Source organism: Papilio machaon, chromosome 22 (genome assembly GCF_912999745.1).
Source record: "Papilio machaon chromosome 22, ilPapMach1.1, whole genome shotgun sequence".
Lineage (NCBI taxonomy): Eukaryota > Metazoa > Arthropoda > Insecta > Lepidoptera > Papilionidae > Papilio > Papilio machaon.
Window position 1 is genome coordinate 5,764,249 of NC_060007.1, and position 24,290 is coordinate 5,788,538.

The following is a 24,290-nucleotide window of genomic DNA, read 5'->3' on the forward strand; positions in this document are numbered from 1 at the left end:
GTTCTAAACTACCTGCCCACCAATTTTCAGTCAAATCGATTCAGGCGTTCTTGAGTTATAAATAGTAACTAACACGACTTTCTTTTATATATATATAGATAGATGTCAACAATAAAATTTTAGGTTTATAATTAAATATAATTACTGACTCGTAATGATGTGTAAAATCACAGGGAAGAGACGCGTTGGACGTAGAAAGGAATCTTGGCTAAGAAACATCAAGGAGTGAACCAACATATCAAGTGTCAAAGTTTCACTTGGCGTGAGATAGGGAGAGATACGTTAAGGTCTATGAGTATAGCCCAGTCATTTAGCTATTAACTTAAAGTAGGCTCCGAGTCCCTCAGTTGGGACGTATAGTGAGTTGATGATGAGGAATGAGAGGAATAACGGTATGTTTTTTATAGGAATTTTGGTATCAAAAACCAACGACAAGTTATATATTGTTACCTGTAGAAAGTTACCAGACGTTATCCAAACCTTATTAACAATAGGTGTCGGTTACTAATTTGAACGCAAACAATTTACTTAACTCTTCTCAGAGAAGTTTAATCAAACGTATCTGTTTCCAACAACTTGATAAAGTTTGTGCTTTCAAAGTTAAATATCCTAGTTATATCATTTTTCTTAATCTTCTTATTTTAATTTATATTGAAAATGTATTTTATTCCAAATAGAAATTACATTATGTTATGTATCAAGCAGTCGTTCTACACGAAAGTACGAAATCTGTTATTCTTCCAGATGTAAGACCTCAACGCACGGACGTTTTTTTATCGCGCGTTAAAAAAAGTTCAAACAGAACATATGCATTTCCATAATATCTATTCTTACGCCAACATTATAACAAATGACCTTACTAATTTTATTAATATTAATACGAATGTTTAGATGGATGGATGAATGGATGTATGTTAGAAAGTATCTCCAATACAGTTAAAGATATCTCGCTGAAATTTAACATACATACGCTACAACTTAGAGTCTTTCAAAAAGCGAGCGTATCACCATCTCAAAGGCCGGCAACGCATCTGCGATTCCTCTGGTATTGCAGATGTCCATGGGCGTCGATGAACACCTTGGTGTTCCCGCTGCTCGTTTGCCCCCTTGTCTTATAAAAAAAAAAAAAACAATCTCAAACAAAATGCACTCAAAAGTAACCTAAAAAAACCAATTTCAAACAAAATACACTCAAAAGTAACCTAAAAAACCAATTTCAAACAAAATGCACGCAAAAGTAACATAAAAAAAATTCAAAAAAAATGCACTAAAAAGAAACAAAATAATGTCATGAAAACTCTCTAAACTCTAGTAGTTAGTAGTAGGGGCTCAGTTTTCCGCAACTCCACGACAAGCGCGTATATTGCGTGTCTCTAAACTCTAAAGAAAGTTCTCTTCTTTCTTGTAACATGTCTATATTGTATAATTATTGTTATTTCGCAGTCGGTGTCGGCCGAAGTAAATAGGTGACATTTTATATTTGAGATGTATTAGACATACTTACGTTTATGTCCCTACTTAGGCCGAAACCGACTCCAAAATAACAATAATTATACAATATAGACACGTTACAAGAAAGAAGAGAACTTTCTTTAGAGTTTAGAGACACGCAATATACGCGCTTGTCGTGGAGTTGCGGAAAACTGAGCCCCTACTACTAACTACTAGAGTTTAGAGAGTTTTCATGACATTATTTTGTTTCTTTTTAGTGCATTTTTTTTGAATTTTTTTTATGTTACTTTTGCGTGCATTTTGTTTGAAATTGGTTTTTTAGGTTACTTTTGAGTGTATTTTGTTTGAAATTGGTTTTTTTAGGTTACTTTTGAGTGCATTTTGTTTGAGATTGTTTTTTTTTTTGAAGTCGGCTATTTTTTTTCTTAAAATTTTTGTTTTATTTCACAATTTTTAGTGAATTTGAAGTTCAATTACAAATTTCCTTAATACATATAAAGACATAAATAAGACAAATAAAGAAAAGGACTTTCCTATTTGATATGTGTTTACTTCAATTCAAAAACTAATTTAGAATGCAGCAGATAACCACTTATCCTTTAAACAATGAAATAATTATCAAAATCGGTATACAAATTGAAAATTACCGAACTAATACATCGTAGCGTGCCTTTAATTTTGTCCAGCCGCGCGCCGCACTAGCATTTTTCGAATGCGCGTAGTTTTTAATTATTTAATATCTCCCAAACTATTGATCAGAATTACATAGTTTAAAGGCTAATGTAATCTGCATTTAATACTCTAGCCATCAAACATATTTATTTGGATAAGGATTCATATCGAATATAATATAATAGCGCCGTAAGCTTACGACGCTGTTTTTCGTGTACATTTTAATCGAAGTTTGTTCACAATAACATGGTTTTTGTGAGACATCCATAGATGATAGATATATGCCACCGAAGACTTTTATTTAGCAAATTTAAGGATCTATAATTACTCCATACATCATTTTTATGTAAGTCATATAGTTTGACCTACGTAAGCCCAGAAAGCAAAATTGTGCTTTTCGTGTAGCATTTTTCGTTTCCGCGTAATTTTATTCTTACGATATTTCCTAAACTATTAGACAGAATGATATAGTTTCAATTGCAAATATAATCTACATTAAATTCTCTTGATAATGAACATGTTTATTTACATAAGGGTTAATACTGAACTCGAATAATAGTGTCGGAAATAGGGCACGAATTTAATTGATGTTTCTGAAGAAAAAAATGGTTATTGTGAGAAAACTATAAAAGATAGATATATGCTATCGCTGACTTTTATTTAGCACATTTAAAGAGCTACAATTCGCCATACATCATTTTTATGTAGGTCCTATAGTTTAGCCTACGTAAGCGCTGAAAGCAAAAATGTCCCTAATTGTCGCAACAAATTTTGAAGCTATATTCAAAATCTACTAGTCTTCTAGTTATTTAAAAAAAAAACAAAAAAATGGGACCCACCTGCAAGCACTTCCTTTCGATTAAAATATTTTTCATCAAACTCGGACCACCAGGGGCGGAGTTTCGCGGTAACACACATAAAAAAAAAAAATACAGTCGAATTGATAACCTCCTTCTTTTTGAAGTCGGCTAAAAAATGCATAACATAGTCTGGAAGAACACATAGGCTACTTAGTAACTTTTATTAATATCATTCAGACAAAGTCCCGAGTGCCTGCTAGAAAAATAAATGGTAGAATTAGATAGTATCAAATAACAAAACAAAATAGAAACTGTATAATATATACATTTATATATAGGTATAAAAGAAAGTTGTGTTAGTTACACTATTTATAACTCAAGAACGGCTGAATCGATTTGACTGAAAATTGGTGGGCAGGTAGCTTAGAACCAGGAATAGGACATAGGATAATTTTTACCCCGTTTTCTATTTTTTTTATTCCGCGCGGACGGAGTCGCGGGTAAAAGCTAGTATACACATATTTTGAAACGAAACAACTTGAAATACGCTGAATAATAAAAAGAATGTAATATTCATTTGTCAACAGATCTGTTCAAATTTTAATTAATCCGAAATGTTTAAGTTCGACTTAAAACTAAAAGTAGTTTAAGTTGAGTCTGAGTGCAGAGAGGGTGTAAAGTTAAAGTAAACACTACATCAGCAAGTTATCAGTGTTGCAAAGAGCTTTTAATTGATTTACAAGAAACTATTACTGTTATGTTGTGTTTACATTAAAAGTGAAAACAACATTCTTTTAAAAAATAACTACTCGTTAAGACGATTTAAACGAACCTATAGCTCTAACTTCCTATGGCCACCTTCCAGCTCATTCGTCAGATTAGCACCATATTATCATAACACAGCATTGTCACGCGATTTACACACATATAAAAAAATTCTGTACAGTCCATAACCGGGAAGTTGATTTAATTTGCAAAGTTACCGCTGCCCCTAAACATCCGCAATTGCAGATGCATTGCCTACCTCTGATCGACGGAGGAAGGGACGAACAAAAATATAATATTTCCCATTCCTACGCCTCCCCTTCTCCGTCAAATACACTTCCTCTTCCCATCCTTACCTTATAAGAAAAAGGTGGAAAAGGAAAGAGATCTAAAATTAGGCCACCATTTAAAATAAATTAAAAAAAACCTACATTCACACATAAGTTGATTTATACAGCACGTTTGTAATTTTTTAATGAATTTATTCTAACCAGAACATTCCATTTCTTGAGTGCCAAACTAGTTGCTTGTTACGAAGCCCCCCCTTAATGCAAATCGACAATTTTCGGCAGCTGCTGACGAGAACTTGAATATTTGCATAATGAAATAAGACAAGATTTATCTGAAGGGACCAGATAAAATTACCACAGTAAAGCTCCTGCTTTAATTCTCTTGCAGAATTTTGTTTTTGTCATTTCCTCAAACTTCTGCGGTAATTAAATCATAACTCTGCTGACTACGGACTACATTTAACCTTACCATCATTTTAATACTTAAAACTGTTTATTACAATTTGACAAACATATATTATTGTGCTCTATTATATATTTCTTTAGATATTTCAATAAAAATATATTTGTCAATACGGAACTCTAATTTGATACAGAGATAATTAACAATGTTTAAACTAAATATGAAACGAATAACACGCGATTTATTCACTATCGGCACCGACTAGTTTGGAGCCCATTGAGTGCTCTTTTTTTGACGTTTTCGTTTCACCAACTAGTTACGATTCTAGTCGGTGCCGGCGCCGGAAAAACGCGTGTGTGTTAACCGTTTTATTTTTAATTTATAATCAAGTCTCATGAAATTTTAAATAATTTAATAGCAATGGATACCAATATATCATGGTAATGAGTGTGAAGAAAGATTTACTAAACAAATAATATTAATCAGCTAAAGTACCTAAATTGTTTGATCTTACTTGCTATTATAGACGAAGGTAGAGCTGTTTAATTTTTCGATGATAATAATAAATATTTATTACTAGCTTTTACCCGCGACTCCGTCCGCGCGGAATAAAAAAAAAGGAATACAAGATAAAAAAAGTTCCTAGGTCCATCTCCTAGTTCTAAGCTACCTTCCCATCAATTTTCAGTTAAATCAGTTCGACCGATCTTGAGTTATGAATAGTGTAACTAACACGACTTTCTTTTATATATATATAGATTTCACTCAATTATTTAAGACAGTAGAATACAATTCCCATTCGAGCTGATTGGTGTTTTACAGCATACAATGTGTACTGTTTGTTTTACAAAGCCAGTCTTACTTGGCTTCATACAGCCCGGGGCGTATCACGTTTGACCTGAATTATTGCAACGTCGCTACAAAGTAACACTAGCTTTGTCAACGAAAGCCTAATTATGAATATCTCATGCTAATCCTAAACTAAAACTGACGAATTTAAGATAGTATTGTAAGAACAAGTCTATGTATATGATATGATCTTAGATTAACTAAGTTATCAAGCGCAATAACTTTGATTGTCCGTCTAAACGTAGATCTATGGTTCAGTCTATTATCTGTCACCGTCGCATGCGGACGTCCTTTAAGTTTGCCACTTGAAAAGTAAATAATAAATGTTTACCTCGTAACTGTAGTCAATAACAAACAAATCAAAAATATATACATAATTAGTAACTAAAACTTGTAACTAGCTACAATAATATCAAATAAAGAAACTATTTAATATTACTCGTTTATTCTAAAAGAAAAATTAATAACTACTGAATTCTTTCAACCAAAAAATTTTACTAAACATTCAAAAGTTGCTATGACACTTGCCAGTGTCTACCTTGCGTAAAAACTCGTCGCCTAAAAGCTTTTGATGTAGGCTCGTCTATCTTACGGAAGTACTTGACCCTTGAAAAAGCTTCGACGCCATTAAGCGGATCCGGAAGAAGCCCTCTAGATACTTGGTACTTTAAGAGCATAATTTCCTTGAACGAAATATAAAATCATCTATTACTTACTATATCCGGAGCAAAGACGAAAAAAAAAACCATTATATATGTCGTATGACAAACTAATAACTTAATTTTTTTTTAATTTAAACTTCACAATCGTTCAATCCCGCATATAGAAGTTGTAAAGTAGGTTAATTTAAATTAATAAATTAAATTACTTTTTTTTGTTTAAAAGTAATGCTTGTCTACATTCAAGTAAAGAATGCAACAAAGTTTTTTTTTTAATAAGTAAAGGGGGAAAACGAGCAGCGGGAACACCAAGGTGTTCATCGACGCCCATGGACATCTGCAATTACAATCTGTAAATTACCATAACTTTCGGTCCGTTGCTCCTTTGCCCCCTTCTACTACAAAAAAAAACTAGTGTAAAAACAATCTTGAAATCTTTAAAAGTATGAGAGGGCAATTTTTACAGAAGTTCTTAAGTTGTTCAAGTCACGTTACCTTATTCAAAATCATTTCTCAATGACGACCTACCATTATGAAGTTCGAAGTTGCGGCGGACTTTAAAATATTATGTAACTTCAAGTTAAAAAAGTTAAAGTAACATTAAGTTTAAAAACCACTTTACTTGTATTTCAAGAAGCTTTTGAATTGATTTATAACAATATAAAGATAGTTTAACACTGCAAAAACTTTTGTACGAAAATGTTTTTTTTGCCCCTCTCATCCTATTTGAAAAAAGTAAAGCAACAAGACAGATGAAAACAAGACTTGTAAATTATGAGACGATAGAAATCCTTTTGACAAAAAAAATCTTTGCATACCTTTATACATAAATCTAACCGTTAATACATTAAACATATTAATAACCTGTCTTACATTCAAGGAAGTATTTAATATTCAAGTCAGAGGTAGAGCAGGCTTAAGGTCAGTTCAAGCTATATTGTGCTTGAACCGCACTTAACCTGTGTTAACCCTTGACTGCATACAATATTATAACACGAGTAATTTACATATACTTACACACAACTAGCTGTCGCCCGCAACTCCTTCCGCGCGGAATTTAAAAAATAACATAATAAGTGGCCTATGTGTTCTTCCAGACTATGATCTACATCTATGCCAAATTTCATCGAGATTTGTTGAGTCGTTCTGGAGATACCTTCAAATAAACATCCATCCATCCAAATATACTCTATTTATACTATTAATAAGATATACAATCGAAGATAAACTTTTTTTAACTATTTACACTTTTTTACTTTAAAAAGCGATCTATAGAACTACTTACTAGGTTACCAATAATAATATATTATTCACAAACTATCGGTCGCACGCGATTTTGTCAGCGCAGGAAAAAAAGAAAAAGTAGTATGCCCGGGTGCATCAGCTATCTTCCACTCAAATTCCCATCAAAATCGGTCCAGCCGTTCCGGAGATTCTCCGGAACAAAAGCGAACTTGCGGACAAACGAAATTTAAAAAAAAAGATTTTTCCTTATTGAGAAATCAAATAAAACATCGCACACTAAAATATGTTTTTTGCTTAATATTACATACAGACAAATAAATTTTTTTAAAATAGATTATTCTAAGTATTAAAAATAATCGTAAAACTTTCTTAATCCAATCAACGTATAAAATGTTTTATTTACAAATATCTCGCATTAAATTTCCTCATTTCAACTTAAAATGACTTTAAAATTTAAGAATAAAAACTGTTTTATTTCGCTGTAAAACTTCAATGGTTACGTTTTATACCGCAATTAAGTTGCCAGCCCTTGGCACCATTAAAAATGGAAACAGTGATTATACTTAGCCTTGAGACCGTCTAATGTTGCTTCTTGCCACTCAAGAGCCTTAAAGTTTCATCCACGACTAAAATTCTAATGTCTCAAGACGTATCATATTAACATTTGCAAATTGAAAAATATACTCGTCCTCACTTCTGTTCATTTTATGGATTGTTAAAGATGCTACGATTCTGTTAAAGAACTTGGATATTATAAAAAACTTGAGAGGTGTCAAGGTACACCCGGATGGAACGAAGTTCCTTTCTATTAATTAGTGAAGGAATTGTAATAATTTTTTTTTTTACTTTTTTTTTTTAAGTCGCGACACCACACTGTTCAATGCGAAATAGAAATGAAAATATCTGGCTTGCTTTCTATAAGAGAAAGAGAGACAGACAGAGAAACATGCGACGCCGCACAGCTTATAATAGCATACTATAGCAAAAAGTGTCGTGACAACTTTTCGTAAGAATTTTTTCCGTCTAGCCCCCTTTCACAACGTGCGATAAGGAACTTCGTTACAAAAGGTGTGATTTTTTAAAAAATTACCTCTTGAAATTGTAATTACAAATGTCAAACACCTGAAATGTTCATATTAAACATACCGAGTATGTTGAAATACAAGGACGCGCGTCGACAATAATATTTAATGTACGTCAAAATTACGGCAATGAAACGTGAAATTGCCACAATTGATGTCATATCAACACTGTAATGACATTTGTTCTCTACAACACGACTTCAGTACCTAGGCTTGGAATGAAAATAATCTTACGTTTATTAATTTAATAAAAAAATGAATTAAAATGTAAACTTTTTAGTCAGTGTATTTTTAAAGAACATTATTTTTAAGCTAACAAATATTTAAATTTTTGTGATAGGAATTAGGTATAAATGTTAACAATTTTTGAAAGTCACTTACCACCATATATGACGTCTACTAAAATCTAAAGTACTATTCGCAAATAACTATATAAGTGTCAGGACTGTGGATATAAGATTGTCAAACTCTGTCTACCACAATATCGTAGAAGCGTGCTTGTTTAATCACTTGAATGTCACTTGCAGTCTTTGATACATTGAAGCATTAGAACATCGTTGTAATAACGTGTAATAACAGAAAGTCTGGTCGACTTTCCGAGTGATAAATTAATGCCGTATAAAAATATTGTTCTCTGCTTCTCCGTCGCTTGGATATTTGTAACTGTAAAGAAAAATTATGAGTCGTAAACAAAACTTGAGATGCCGAAGTACATTACTTGCATTTTAAAAATCTTAATTAAATGTCATTTATATAAGAACGTATTTAATAATAAAAGACGAATAATTTAGTGAACTATTTTTGGAACGAAGTTCCTTATCGCGCGTTGTGAAAGGGGGCTAGACGGAAAAAATTCTTACGAAAAGATGTCACGACACTTTTTGCTATATCACCATGGCAACGACGTGACAATATATAACGAAAATTCATAGAAATAAAATGTACTTCTTGTGAAGACTTAAGTTTTTTATGCATAGAATAAACATTGGTTCCTTCACTAATTAATTGAAAGGAACTTCGTTCCATCCGGGTGTCCCTTGACACCTCTCAAGTTTTATATCAAGTCAAAGGTTAAAATTATATTATCAAATAAGGCCCATCGTACACAAGGAAACTTAATTGGTCAAGACTAATATTGTATGGTTGGGTCGCGGTCATCGCGTTGCGCGAGCTCCGTGCGCACAAGGATGAATCGTCGACTGGAGTTTTCTATTCGGTCTGTTCAAGCATAGCGACAACATGTCAACTGTATAGATTTGGTCCGCCATCTTGAAAATCTCAGCGCCTTTTCTTACGACGATTGACAAACAGGTTGAGAGCGAGTTTTGGCGATGAGAGATAGAAATGTCGCTTAGCGACTAAAATCGTCGGGTTTCGTCGTTGCCTGGTGTACGAAGGACCTTAGTTCCATCATAAAAATTTCTACACCATACAGTTCTTTTTGTACACCATACAGCAAACATGTGTATTTTACACTACTTTCTAGAATCTTGATTGGCTTGATATTTCCACTATGAATTGAGTATTTCTAAACGTCGAGTTTCATTGTTATTGCGACAGTGGAATCTCACAAAATGAACATCTATTTACACGCTTTTTGCTTTTCAAGTAAACCACTTCACTACAATATACGAAGTAATATACGCCATCTAATAAATTTTTATCAAAGCCACAATAATCGTTTGCTCGAGCTCCTGTTCTAATTAATTTCCGAGGCGAGACATTATACGGAAAACACGAGGCCGTTCATATCGGGTGTCATTCTTCAGAACTCATGCACTAATATGACTAATTTATTATTACCACACCAAGTTCAGGGTTCCAGTGGACGTTAAGCTACGCCTTTAACGTTTTTAAAGTATAACTTTCGTCAGCGCGGATTAAAAAAAAGTATAATAGGCCCGCATGCTATCTATCAAACGGCTATCTTCCAATCAAATTCCCGTCATAATCGGTGCTGCCGTTCCGGACATTACCCGGAACAAAAATGGATATGCGGACAGATAGTCAAGAATTTTAAATGTGGAATTTTCGTTGTAAACAAAGTAAACATCGTGTTCGAAGAGTCAATGATGGTGAATTTTAATATCGATAATTTCCATTTAACAGTAGAGACAATCCTATATATTGTTGGCTCTATTTTGTCAAAGAGAAGGAAAGAGATAGTAGTATGTCTTACAAGTATCACTGCAATAGAATTCTAGTGTAAAACTTAAATACTACATTAAAGTCTTATATATATAAAAGAAAGTCGTGTTAGTTACACTATTTATAACTCAAGATCGGTCGAAATGATTTAGCCGAAAATTGATGGGGAGTTAGCTTAGAACTAGGAGACGGACATAGGAACTTTTTTCTCTTGTGTGCATTTATTTTATTCCGCGCGGACGGACTCGCGGGTAAAAGCTAGTTTATAAATAAAGTATTTTGTCTATTCTTAACAAAAATGACAGGCTAATCTTACTTTATAAAATACTTCATAATTTCTGCCTATCCCTTTAGTTAACGATGGTCAGTGTACGTAAAATTAGACGCTGTTTTATTTGTAAAATCTATTCAAAGTATGTGTAGAAATATTGTGCGTGATTTTAATATCGAATGATTAATGACATGGCATGGTGTCGACATTGTATTGTACATTTTTCAACTTGTTAGCGGCAACACTTATTGTGCTCAATAGCGATAATTAAAAATTCCAGAGACCTTTTTCATATAAATCTTAAAAGAAACTTCTTATTTTATGGTTATAATTTTTTTTTTATATCTATCTATATATATAAAAGAAAGTCGTGTTAGTTACACTATTTATAACTCAAGATCGGTCGAACTGATTTAGCTGAAAATTGATGGAGAGGTAGCTTAGAACCAGGAAACGGACATAGGATAATTTTTACCCCGTTTTCTATTTTTTATTCCGCGCGGACGGAGTCGCGGGTAAAAGCTAGTATAGAATATTTCGAACTTTACACATCACTATTACGTTCATTACACAATCATACTTATCATACATACATCACACATACAAACAGTACATTTAACAGTGGTGGATCCCGCAACAACAATATTTGTTGGATACACGAATTGGTCGGGTCGACCGATGAAATACAACGACAATACAGAACACGCGTCAAGTGAAAGTCCACGTTCTCTTCCTACCCTTTTCTTATATGGAAATGATGGGAAGGGGAAATGGATTTTTCGGAGGAGAAAAGGAAAATACCCTCTTTTTGTGTGTCCTCTCCTCCGTCGACTATAGATAGGCAACGCATCTTCAATTGCAGATGTCCATGGGCAGCGGTCACATTGCTATTTCGAATTCAGTTGGCAGTCTGCTCGATTACCACCTTATAATATTAAAAAAAAAACATAGTTAAAAACCATTCCTAGCCCTTTAGCCCTTCTGTCTGGCACTAAGAGTTAATTTTCTGATTTTGTTCTTATATTTACTTTTCATTTGTAAGTACCATTGAAAATATGCGGTTAAAAAAACAACGAAAGCATCTTGAAAATCTTTAGTAAAAATTTAAATAGCTCTTAAGTTTAAATCAACATCTTTGAGCGAAGTTTTAAAATAATGTTTACCTCAAAAAATCATTTTCAATCTTGACTCTCCATTCACTTTCGTGGAACGTTATCAAAATATCTCATTCAAGCGTCTTCTCATTGAAACTTATCTTTTTTTTTGTAAAGTAAAAGATTTGATTTTGTTTCTGTGGATAAAACGTTGGATCTATCTACACAATTATTAAATTGGAGTGTCTGTTTGTAATACCAAAAAAAAATTCATAACGGTAACATATTACAGTAATACATTTGCTTTTAACGACAAAAAAAAAATGTAACAAAATGTATATCTGTCGGTGCGCAGACCGCGTTTGTGTCGAGTAATCTCAGAAACGGCTGGACCGATTTTGACGGAACTTGACAGGAAGGTAGCAAATGCATGTGAGCATGTTACAGGGTACTTTTTGATGTGAAACATCTATAGGATCACTTGTAAACCGAATCGTTGGGTTGGCGACGCTTGCCGTGGCGACGGGTCGCCAAGCTATACTGAGGTGTACATATAATATATATTTTATGTGTTTAGTTTAATGATATTGAATATTTAATATTATTATTATTATAATTACTATCATTATCATTGCTATTGCCATTGCCATTGCCATTGCCATTGCCATTGCCATTGCCATCGCCATTGCCATCGCCATCGCCATCGCCATCGCCATCGCCATCGCCATCGCCATCGCCATCGCCATCGCCATCGCCATCGCCATCGCCATCGCCATCGCCATCGCCATCGCCATCGCCATCGCCATCGCCATCGCCATCGCCATCGCCATCGCCATCGCCATCGCCATCGCCATCGCCATCGCCATCGCCATCGCCATCGCCATCGCCATCGCCATCGCCATCGCCATCGCCATCGCCATCGCCATCGCCATCGCCATCGCCATCGCCATCGCCATCGCCATCGCCATCGCCATCGCCATCGCCATCGCCATCGCCATCGCCATCGCCATCGCCATCGCCATCGCCATCGCCATCGCCATCGCCATCGCCATCGCCATCGCCATCGCCATCGCCATTGCCATTGCCATTATCATTATCATTATTACTATTATTTATTTAATTATAATATTTAATATTTTATGCACATTACTTGTACACACACGATGTTTCACATCTGCCAGGCGTCCCATGACGGCTCACAAGTTTTTTTTACTGAAGAAATCGTGAACAACCGCTAGTACTTCACTAAAAATGTTTGTTCATACTGTTGTCTCTACTTTGTCAAAGCGAATGCAAGACATGACAGTATGTTATAAAACAGTTTCATGTAGAATTCAATGGTAAGATTAAATTTAATAATTAATTACAGAATAGCTGTCGCCCACGACTCCTTCCGTGCGGAATTAAAACAAACATAATAAGTAGTCTCTGTGTTCTTCCAGACTATGATCTAAATCCGTGCAAAATTTCAGCGAGATCCTTTGAAATACATCCATCTAAACATTCACATCTATATATATAAAAGAAAGTCGTGTTAGTTACACTATTTATAACTCAAGAACGGCTGAATCGATTTGACTGAAAATTGGTGGGCAGGTAGCTTAGAACCAGGAAACGGACATAGGATAATTTTTACCTCGTTTTCTTTTTTTTTATTCCGCGCGGACGGAGTCGCGGGTAAAAGCTAGTTTATAATATTAGTAAGATAATAACCTAAAATACATGATTGTATATTAATTATAGAATGGTCTTGTTCCATTTTTTACCAAATAAATGGAAAAAGATAATATTTATGAAAACTTTATTCTCGTTGCTTTGATGAGACAAAGACTGGTCTACATGCTAACATGATATGGACTTTAATTAAAGTAGGACAGAATACCACAAAATGATATTTATATCATATTTTACCCTAAGTTTGAACATTAAAACCTTCATAATAAGACTTTATTATGTGTGTGATAGAATTTATTACTTGTTGGTTTATTCAATTAATTTTGCTTTAGTATGAAAAAAAAAATGTCTTAAAGAAAGTCATTAATAATAGACAAATGACTCCTGAATGTGCTAATGCCAACAATGCTAGCCCAGTGCGTGTTGCTTGACTTCATACATATTTTTAAATTTCTTCACAGATATCAGCAGATTGCATCACCGATGTTTTCTTTCGGCGTAAGAACGTCTTATTGATAGTTACATATATTAAAGACAAGAGTTTTCTTTATGAGTATTTAAAAGTATACTAGAATTTTCTTACAAAGCGAATAGTTAGAAGGAAAACAAGCGATGGCAAAAGCTTGATTCATTTATTTACGTACAAGTTGCTTTAATTAGATCTCTCACTGGGGATTGCCTTCGAAACTTCTGAATACGTGTCTTGTTCTGTATATAACGTGGGTTTACACTAACAAAACATTTTTATAATAATCGAATTTGTATACTGAAAAAAAAAAATCCCGTCTGACTTGGGCTCGAATGGACGACATAGCGCCATCTGTTGGGTGCATTTTTAAACAGAGATTTTAATTCGATAGAAAAACAAAACGCGCGAAACACATGTTTCTGTTTTCTTCTCTCTCATTTACAAAAATCAGTGATGACGAAATGTTGTATCAATACAAGTTTTACTACAGTGGAAATTCATAATGTGGGCTTATGGTAACTTCAATAAAACAAATGAAATATGCCATATTCATTAAAAAAAAAAAATACTTTTTAATCTGCCTTTTTTACTATTCAACACAAATTAAATCTAATTCGTTTTTCAATTGTTTCAGTTCACGCATTCAGCAAAATCCTAGAAATACTTCAATCATATGAATGTTAAAACTTTATGCCTCGTGGCAATTACAAATTTAAATGACGTACTAATGGTTTTTCGCACTATAATAGTAATAAGTTAAAATTTTACAAGCATTTTAATAAAGTGAACAAGCTGCTATTAACATGTTATGCGGAGGAATGACTATAAACAAAAAAGTAATGAGATTGAATGTGGATGGTTATAAAGGTAGAGGAATACCAAAGAAAGTATGGATGGATTGTGTGAAAGAGGATATGCGAAAGAGAGGTAAATTCAGATATGACGGCTGATAGAGATGTATGGAGGAGTAGTACATACTGTGATGATGATGAAGCTGCTATTAAGTATCTTGTACATATTAACACTTTAAATACAACTGGTACTTACGTATAACACAACGGGTAAGTTAGCATTGAACGTGTTTGGTTCGTTTTTATAACATAAAAAAAATATACGAAGAAAACAGAAAATACCCTTTCAAGTTTATCCGGAATTCGTTTTGTGGTAAAATGTCTTTTGCTGGTAAAACATTTTTCTTATAGAATATTTCAATTTACTTGATATCGAAAACTCATCACTTTAAAATGATTATTATATTAAGGCCATGAAAAACGCGGTTAACAAATATTAACGTAACAATGTTATCACACTATGGTGAAGTTGGCTTAGACAGTCTTATATTCAGTGTTTACTACTCATTGTCTAAAAAATACTTTAGAAGAAATCTTTTTTTTAGTAAAAGCAATCTTAACATTGGGACAGTAACAAAAACATTCATTGCACGAATTTTCCAGCTCGCCCGGTGCAATACCACGACTACACAGAAGATAGGCGTCAAGTGAAAGTGATTCCACGTTTCTTTTGATGTGTGTGCGTGCCGAATTATAGTCATCTTTCCATTCCCACCGTTTTTAAAGGGTAATGATTGGAAGGGAAATAGATTTGACAGAAGAGAGGATTTATAAGAAGAGGAAATATTATATTTTTATAAGTTCTTCGTCGATTAAAGGTAGGTAACGCATTTATAACTGCAGATATCTATGGGTAAAGCTTGTTTCGTGGCCCCACACTGCCACTCCACATTTCCTCGGTCAGCGTTTCGCTAAGATGTCGCCGTTAACGAGCTACTGAATTTATTTTATGGCCCCAGGTATCTAGTAGGACCCGAGCGTAGCGTTAATGTTACTATATTAAAATATTTTTTAAATAAGTTATCTTAAGATAGTTTATCGTAACTATTTTTAGCTTATAAAACTAACTTAGTCTTTGTAAATGTATCTTACATTTTATTATATTTGAGTTTTACTAAATTGAAATTATTTGATTTCAAATTCAAACCAATTTTTTTCAACTAATTGTATACAAGGTGTTACAATTTTCCATATATGGACACAGGACATAGTCTTTTTCAAGCGTTAAAAATGTACTTATTATCTATTTTCTAATCATACTTTATAAATGCGAATGTTTAGATGGATGGATGGAAGGATGAATGTTTGAAGGTATCACCAGAACTGCTCAACGGATCTCGATGAAATTTGGTACAGATGTAGAACATAATCTTGAGGAACACATGGTCTATTTATTAAGTTTTTTTTTTGACTGCGCGCGGGCTGAGTTTCTGACGACAGCTATATAAGTCAATATACAACTTGTTGATAACTATAAAAATATTAAAGAAATATTAAATTAAAAAAAATACTTTAATAGGTATTATGTGGGACATAAATGGTCAATTAAATTTTTTTGTAAAGTACCTACTCTTGTACTTAGTAAAAACATTGTCTTGTTAAGGAAGTTTTTAAACGTTAATTTGTAAATATTTAGAGCACAAAAGTGTATACTTTATCGAGATTTAACAATAGGAACAAATATTTAACTAGTCAATATAAATTAAACTTCAAAAATTACTTATAACAATGTTAACTTTTGATTCGCCTTTAATTTTACTCTGAACCACAAAATTTTAATAATATTAATTTAATGAGGTCAAGTACTTCCATTATACAAGTTCTCAAGTCTCGGAAGCGCAAAGCCATTTCAAGTGCTCGAAAAGTGACCTATAAAATAAGGAACTTTGACCTACAAATTGTTACTTTTTATGAATTACAATAATTATTTTATAACCGGGATAAAAAAATTATACTAAAATCGATGGATTTCGCAGAAAATAGGGTAGGGTAATTTCCTCTTTCAGTGCATCTCTTCTGTGTTTAATTAAGGCATCTGAAAATATAAGCAACAGTCTAGCAAATTCAAAAGATTGCTTGTTTGCTTATTTTCATATTTTTATATAGCCACAATGTTAACATAATATATAGTAATATAGTATAGTATAGTATATAAGTATCGCCAAATATTAACTTAAGTGAAGTTAATATTCGGCGATACTTTGAAATGAAAATTATTAATTTACTTTTTTCGATTATTTGGTTCTAAGCATTGCTTTTTATTGCCGTGAACTGACTAAATATATTGTTACCTCTATTTAGTCAGAGACTGAGTTACCGTGGATTTCTGAGACCGAAAAATCCGTTTATAACATACTAGCTGTGCCCGCGACTTCGTCCGCGTGAAATACTATTTTGGGTAGCATTTTTTTTGGGCTAATTATTTTATTTAACCAACGTGCTATGCTTTGATGTATGTAGAAGAACATAGAAAGAGGTGTGCCCGGACCGCGCCAAATGTAGGTCCTGGGTCTCTGCCTACCCCTCTGGGTTACGGGTCGTGAATTATGTTGTTGTTGTGGTTTTTACTTAAACTTATAAAAAATGCCAAAAAATATTAAACTTACAAAATATTCACATAAACATCTTCCCATACCAACTTTAATCCCCTATTCCGTTTTGTTACATTGCAACCTTGAGGGTAAAACTTTTACAAATTTCAAATGTCATATTTATTTATATCAAATCAGCAGCCTAAAAAATTAGTTTAAAGCTTCTAACTGTAAAAATGACGATACTTCCATATAAATTTCCACCCTTACTTTCAGCCTCTTATAACCCTTTTTTCGCGTTAAAAAGTAGGCTTTGTCCTTCCTCAGGCTCTAGACTAAATATTGGTAAGGGTAACATCAAAACATATTAAACAAAACATTCACCAAAACCTTACATATTACCTAACAAAATTTCATCCCTTATTGTTATTTAGCACTCTTGGGGGCAAAATTTTAACAAAAATTTAATTTCCTATTTATTTATATAGAATTAGCAACCTCAAAAATAAGTTTCAAGCTTCTAACTGTAAAAATGACGATACTTTCATACAAATTTCCACCCTAACTTTCAACCCCTTTTTCGCGTAGTAAAGTAGTCTTTATCCTTTCTCGGACTCTAAACTAAATATTTGTAAAGGTAACAGCAAAACATATTGAACAAAACATTCAACAAAATCTAAAATATTCCCAAACAAAATTTCATCCCTAATTGTTATTTAGCACCCTTATGAGTAAACTTTTTTTCAAATATTGAATATTAATTTCTTTATATCAAATTAGCAGCCTCAAAAATAAGTTTCAAGCTTCTAACTATAAAAGAAGACGATACTTCCATACAATTTTCCACCCCCTCTTTCAACCCCTTACAACCCCCTTTTCGCGTTAAAATGTAGCCTACGTCTTTCCTGAGGCTCTAGACTAAATATTGGCAAGGATAACAACAAAACATTCACCAAAACCGAGCATATTGCCAATCAAAATTTCATCCCCTATTGTTATTTGGCACCCTTGGGGGTAAATTTTTTACAAAAATTTAATTTCATATTTATTTATATAGAATTAGCAACCTCAAAATAAGTTTCAAGCTTCCAACAGTTAAAATGACGATAATTCCATACAAACTTTCACCCCCACGTTCAACCCCTTGCAAACCCTTTTTCGCGTTAAAATGTGCCCTATGTCCTTCCTCAGGCTCTAGACTAAATATTGGTAAGGGTAATAGCAAAACATATTAAAGAAAACATTCAACAAAACTTCACATATTGCCAAACAAAATTTCATCCCCTATTGTTATTTAGCACCCTTGGGGGTAAAATTTTACAAAAATTTAATTTCATATTTATCTTTATCAAATTAGCAGCCTTGAAAATAAGTTACAACCTTCTACCTGTAAAAATGACGATAATTCCATACAAACTTTCACCCCCACTTTCAACCCCTTACAACCCCTTTTTCGCATTAAAATGTAGCCTATGTCCATCCTCAGGCTCTAGACTAAATATTGGTAAGGGTTACAGCAAAGCATATTAAACAAAACATTCACCAAAACCGAATATATTGCCAAACAAAATTTCATCCCCTATTGTTATTTAGCACCCTTGGGGGTAAAATTTTTCCAAAAATTTAATTTCAAATTTATCTTTATCAAATTAGCCTTGAAAATAAGTTTCAACCTTCTACCTGTAAAAATGACGATAATTCCATTCAAACTTTCACCCCCACTTTCAACCCCTTACAACCCCTTTTTCGCGTTAAAATGTAGCCTATGTCCATCCTCAGGCTCTAGACTATCTGTGTACAAAATTTCATTTAAATCGGTTCAGTAGTTTTTGCGTGAAAGCGAGACAGACAGACAGACAGACTGACAGACAGAGTTACTTTCGCATTTATAATATTAGTAAGGATTGTTACCTCTGTTTTTTTTAAGATAATGATAAGGATGACGATGTATTTTACACAGAAATTTTGGTCTTAGAAATCCACGATAAGAAGTTTTTAAAGAAATGTTTCAACAGTGTAAACCCAAAGTTAAGAAATGCAGATGTGATTCAAGTCGCGTGTTCTTAAAGAAGTGAGAACCTTCGCTACTTCAATATTCAGCTTTGTTCGGATCACGTCTGTGAAACTCCCAACGTTATTGCTTTTTAACTTTCATTGTCGTAAAGATTCACTGGTTTGAATTTACTTTCAACTATAATGTATAAATCTTACTAATATTATAAATGCGAATGTTTAGATGGATGGGTGGATGTTTGTTCGAAGGTATCTCAGGAACAGCACAACGAATCTTGATGAAATTTGGCTTAGATGTAGAACATAATCTAGAAGAACACATAGGCTACTTATTAAGTGTGTTTTTTTAATTCCGCGCGGGCGAAGCTAATATCTATATATCTATATAAAAAGAAAGTCGTGTTAGTTACACTATTCATAACTCAAGATCGGTCTTATCTTGTGTGCATTTTTTTTATTCCCCGCGGACGGAGTCGTGGGTAAAAGTTAGTTTCTTATAAAATTAAACTATCTTTATGTGTGTGTTGATTGAATGTAAATAATAAAAATTACCTTCAGTTATAATCAAATATACAGCCATTATCTTTGACAAACCAGAGATAACAATATGTTTTAAACAGGGATTTTGGCCTCAGAAACCCACGGGTAGTGAACTGTTTATAACTAGGACTAAAGTATATATATCATAAGATGGCAAACGAGCAAACGACCACCTGAATTCGCCGCAATGGCGAGGCGAACGTTGCCCATAGACATCCGCAAGTGCAGAAGCGTTGCCTACCTTTAATCAACGGAGAAGGGGACGCACAGAAAGAGGATATTTCTCCTTCGTATGCGTCCCCTCTTCCGCCAAATCCACTTCCCCTTCCCATCCTTTCCTAATAAGAAAAGGGTGGGAAGGGAAAGAGGACTAAAATTAGGCCTCCGGTACCACACTCATCAGACTGTACTTGGAATTGCTTTCACTTCACGCCTGTCTTCTGTGTGGTCGTGGTATTTCACCGGTCGACCCAGCCAATTCGTGCACCCGACAAATATTGTTGTTGCGGGATCTACCACTGTACGAATTAAAGCTATCATATTGTTATCCTATATTAACAATGTTCCACGTCTATCTACATATATGGTAGTTAAATTTCGTAATTGTAACATCAATTCGATAGGGAACGTAATGTGTCGTCTATTAAACAATTACTCACGTCCTTGGAAGATTCCGCTAATGGATTTATGATGTTTAATTAATTCATATATCACACAACGTAAATTCTAGAGTTTCGTTCTACGTTCCTTGTTCAAATCAATTGAAATAACTTTGATATTAAGAGAAAATTTTGTACTAAATAAAGGAATATACACTTATAAATAATGAAGTTAAAGACATTGTTCATTTGTTTTAATTTTCGTGAGACACAATTATAAATTAATTAAGAACGACTTTACTAGTTTCGATGACGTCACTGGATATTCATACGTGAGTTAAGCCTAGTAGAGTAGAGTATTAATTAATTAAATTAAACCTATAGATAGGAATATCTTTTCGTGCATACCATCTCCATTGTGATCTATAGCTTTAATGGCTTAAAATTTTTTGACGAGTGTGGTAACATTCGGTTATTATTCCCTGGAGAGTTATAGATGAGAGAGATGACATGTTTTGGGTACGCAACAATATTTGTTGGGTGCACGAATTGGCCGGGTCGACCGGTGAAATACCACGACCACACAGAAGACAGGCGTGAAGTGGAAGCAATTCCGCGTTTCATCTGATGAGTGTGGTCCCGGAGGCCTAATTTTAGTCCTCTTTTACCATCCTTTTCTTAATAGGAAAGGATGGGAAGGGAAAATGGATTTTTCGGAAGAGGGGACGCATAGGAAGGAGAAATATCCTCTTTCTGTGCGTCCCCTTCTGCATTAATTAAAGGTAGGCAACGCATCTGCATTTGCGAATGTCTATGGGCAACGTTACCCTTGCTATTGCGGCGAATCCAGGTGGCCGTTTACTCGTTTGCCACCTTATGATATAAAAAAGGATTAATTAAGGTTTTAATTTAATTCATTGTTACTATACTACATAATAAAAGTATTTAACATAGAATTTAAGCTAGGAAACTTGTTCCGACTCCTTAGTTTAAAGTGGTCCTAGGTTCTGTGCTAAACTTTTACAATAGCAGTTCAGGACTTGTGTTGTTTATTGTAAAACCAAGTTGCAAAGCTACGAACTAAGAGTTTAACTTGCAACTTAAAGTTGTTAATGTAATTAATTTAACAAGAAGTTAAATTAGCTGTTGCAGTGTGAGTGAAAATTATATAATTCAAATTTCAAATTTCATCTTAAATTCAAGTTTCCACTGTTTCTGTCAGTGGAAATATAGGTATGTCTTTTATTCTTCTTTTTTCTTATTAAAATAAAAGAGATAACGATATGTTTCTATATTTGTCTTTAAATGATGAATACCGAGCTTAGTTTAAAGAAAAGAAAATATTTCTCAGCGATTTTAAGTATCACTAGCTTTTGCCTACATCTGCCCGAAATTAAAAAAAAAAATTAGTAACCTATGCGTTCTTTCAGACGGTAATCTATTTCTGTGCCAAATTTCATCTAGATCCGTCTAGCCATTTTGGAGGAATCCTCAAACAAACATCCACCCAACACATGACTTGTTACCACAAGGTACGTAATTAATATGTCAAGTCCAAAATCACTTTGCAATTGGAAAGAGTAAAACAGAAAGAAAAAAGACTTAACCATTTTTAATATAATTCGCTTATTGAATTTAAAAACAAAGTATTAAATGAAAATGATCTTAAAGCATCGACATTTCACCGACGAATGACTACACAAAAGTACACTTCGTAAGAAGCCCGCGTCCATTAAAATTGATTAAAATCATTAAGATCTTATCAGTTCACGGTTGAGTTTGTTTTAATCAGAGAGAATTCTGTAGGTACGTTAGCGAGTTAGGTCAGTTTGGTTATCTTTGAATTAAAACATCTTACCGGAATCAAAATTAAAGAAAGTTGAAAAAGTATTTAATCATATAAATGTGTTAGCAATTACTTAAGAAGCAAAGCACAGCTTTTTTATATCAAAAGGTAAAAAACCAGCAAATGGCCACGTAGATTGGCCGAAATAACGAGGCAACCGTTGCCCATAGACATCCACGAATGCAGATGCGTTGCCTACCTTTAATCAACAGAGAAGGGGGCGCACAGAAACAGGATTTTTTCCCTTCCTATGCATCCCATCTTCCGCCAAATTCACTTCCGATGGGAAGGGAAAGAGGACTAAAATTAGGCCTCCGGCATCACACTGATCAGACTGTACTTGGAATTACTTCCACTTGACGCCTGTCTTCTGAGTGGTCGTGGTATTTCACCGGTCGACACGACCCATTCGTGCACACAACAAATATTGTTGTTGCAGGATCTACCACTATAAGGAGCACAGGATGAATTACGCATTACGTAATTAACCAATCCCATTTTATCTAAGTGCTTCAAAGTTTGAAATAACCCAGTTATTTAATCTAAATAAAAGTGTAAGCAAAAACTATTATATGAAAGCTAAAATTTATAATGTATTCTAGATTAAAATGAGGTCTGAATGCTACACTATTGCCCCCTGGCGGGTACGTGTTACCTAGCATTTAATGATACTGTGGCACGTTACCAGACACGCTGACTCAAGCGTAACACGGTGGGGCCATGAAATAAACGGGATAAAACAATCATAACTATTAATAATTTTTTAATTTAATAATTTACATAATTGAGTATATCACTTTATAACGATAAGCGATATGTTTATTTGATTTAAAAAAAACACCGCAAAATTAACAGACTGTATCCTCGTGACACTCTTTTTTTTATAAGTTTAGGGCGCAAACGAGCAGCGGGAACACCAAAGTGTTCATCGACGCCCATGGACATCTGCAATACTAGAGGAATCGCAAATGCGTTGCCGGCCTTTGAGATGGTGATATGCTCACTTCTTGTAGGGCCCTAAGTCATAGCGATTTGGAAATACCGCCAAATTTTGGAAATACTCTTTTAAATTAGTCAAACTTTCAAATTACATTAGAACGGTATATAATAAAAGGCAATAAAAAATTTCCCTTATAATTTATGAATCACTTAATATAATACATATCTTTCTTCGAGGTTACTCACCGGGGCACTACTGCGCTCCCCATTTTTTACTTCTTGTAATAATTTCGTGGCCCCAACAAAGTCACTGCGGTAAAAGTAAAGTGCGCGATATTGAAGACTCTAATGTAATATTTTGCAACAGTATTGAACTTTTATATTTTTACACTTTCCTAGCTGAATACAGATAGTCTTTGGTTGTTCTTTCTTTACTTAGATATTCTGTTTATTTAACTTAAGAATTATAAGAAATGAAGCTTTTAACTTAATTTTATAAACAACTTCTGAATCAAATTCAATCAATTATCAAAATTTCTATGAAAACATATCGTTATCTTTTTTGTTTCAGAGATAGTAAGAGGGATAGCATGTTTTTATACATATTTTGACAGCGGAAATTCACAATTAAAATAAGTCATCAAATTCTTTAAAAAAATTACTTTGTCTTGTTGTCGATATCCGTGGGCTGATAGGGTTTATTTCCAGCCTTTAGCCGACCCTTTGCTTTTTATATATGGAATTTAAAAAAAAAGTAATGTTTCCGCCCGGGATCGAACCGGGGGCCTTGTGCGTGTGAAGCACACGTGATAACCACTACACCACGGAAACTTGATATTATACCAGACTTTAAGGGATCTTTGATAGGGACAGTGTTGCTGTACTGTATATCTCTCATTTAAATCTACACTAAGGGATAGCAACTTATCCATTCCGAGTGCAGTTAATTGTAATGCGCCTAGTAAACCATGTATTTTACATCAAACAATTCAAATATGGACAAAAGCGTTAAACAAAACTGCATAATATATCAAATACTGTCAATAACATGCATATACAGACTTATGGTTTATTTTAGACTGAATTTAAACAATTAAT

General features: G+C 33.7%; 1 non-coding gene across 1 annotated transcript; it reads right to left on the bottom strand.

Moving 5' to 3' along the window:
* Window positions 1–23,950: 23,950 nt before the first annotated feature.
* Trnav-cac lies at window positions 23,951–24,023 on the bottom strand. Its single transcript has one exon. It is a non-coding gene; the product is annotated as a tRNA-Val (tRNA).
* Between the last annotated feature and the right edge of the window lie 267 nt (window positions 24,024–24,290).